Source organism: Bidens hawaiensis, unplaced genomic scaffold (assembly GCF_021521415.1).
Source record: "Bidens hawaiensis isolate Kalapana, Puna unplaced genomic scaffold, B.hawaiensis_p1.1 tig00026819_1, whole genome shotgun sequence".
NCBI classification, from domain to species: Eukaryota; Viridiplantae; Streptophyta; class Magnoliopsida; order Asterales; family Asteraceae; genus Bidens; species Bidens hawaiensis.
In genome coordinates, this window is record NW_027494311.1 from 152,116 (window position 1) to 153,633 (window position 1,518).

Consider the following 1,518-nt stretch of genomic DNA (forward strand, 5'->3'; position numbering starts at 1 on the left):
TTTTTTTTGAACGACCAACCAAGTAACATCGGACACTCTGTACGCGGCCCCCATTGGCTAAAGTAGCATAAGCCGACCACTAGTCCGGACGGGCGGAGCCCCTAGCGGTTCACCTATTGAGGGATTCACCGGATAAAACCCGACCCCCACGCCCGCCAAACGGCACGACAACGAAGGAGACGGTAAAACCGGGTGAGATCAGGACTCGAACCCTGGCAAGTCAGGATCATCTCTCATATCTCCCATATAAATTGGCAAGCCAGGATCATCCCTCATATCTCCCAGATAATTAAATTGGTATACCTAAATATGCTTGATATAAGAAGACAGTCCATTAAATTTTATGACAATAGAACCAAACCATATAATAAATATTTGAAAACCAAACAATGAAAATATCACGCCGACACAACAATTCAACAAAACACTCATTTAAAACCTTATTCGAACCAAAGTATGCATCCAATCAGAAGTTTAATATAGTATCACAAGTATACAAGGTTGGATAGCGACATAGAATACCAATCTTTTCATAATATATCAATCTTTGCCCATATATTGGAACATATTCCAATCTTATCATCATTCTTCTAGAGAGAGAGAGAGAGAGAGATATGTGGCAGGCAATCTTAACATTGCTCATATTCAGTCTAGCCATATGTCCAACAAGATCCAACACTCAATTCATCCACAAATCATGCAACACAACATTGTACCCTGAGCTTTGTTATTTGTACCTCTCGCGGTTCTCTACCAGGATCGGGACCAGCCCGAGACTCTTGGCACAAACCGCTTTAGCCGCAACCCTTAGCAAGACACGATCCACTTTGAGAACACTTAAGGCTTACTCAAAAACACGCAAGCTAACCAAAAGGGAACTCGGTGCGATACAAGATTGCTTTGAGGAGATTGATGACTCGGCTTATCAGCTCCACAAGTCCATGGTGGAAATGGGAAAAGTCCGATCCGGGCCCAATTTCTTGTTTAACATGAACAGTATAGAAACATGGGTAAGTGCAGCAGAGACAGATGATGACACATGCTTAGATGGTATTTCAGACAGACGTATCAATGGAGAGGTCAAGACCATGGTTCATAAACATGTCTCAAAGATTTTGCACCTGGCTAGTATCGCCCTCGCTTTCGTTAACAACTATGCAAATGGGTGACCAAGTCTTCCAAGGGTCAAGGAATTTCAATTTATAGTTAAGTTTATGTTGTTTTCTCCAATAATATTATTTGATCATAGATCTTATCGAAATAGTTACCGGACATGTTTGTGTTTTTTACACGCGTTGTATGTGCGTAATAACAACATGTGTATATAAGGATAGAGTTTATTTTTATCTGGTGACTTAAGTTTAAAAGTGACACAAACAAATTACTTGACATGAACAAAAGTCACCATCAATTTTAATATCTTATTCTCTTGTGAATAAATATTTAATCAAGCACGTTGTTTTTTTAAATGTGAAATTCCATATATAAAATACAATAATGAATAATACATGATATTTT

The 1,518-nt window shown here is 39.0% G+C and overlaps 1 pseudogene; it reads left to right on the forward strand.

Moving 5' to 3' along the window:
* The first annotated feature begins 488 nt into the window (after positions 1-488).
* Positions 489-1,226, forward strand: LOC143574022 (21 kDa protein pseudogene; annotated as a pseudogene).
* The last annotated feature ends 292 nt before the right edge of the window (positions 1,227-1,518 follow it).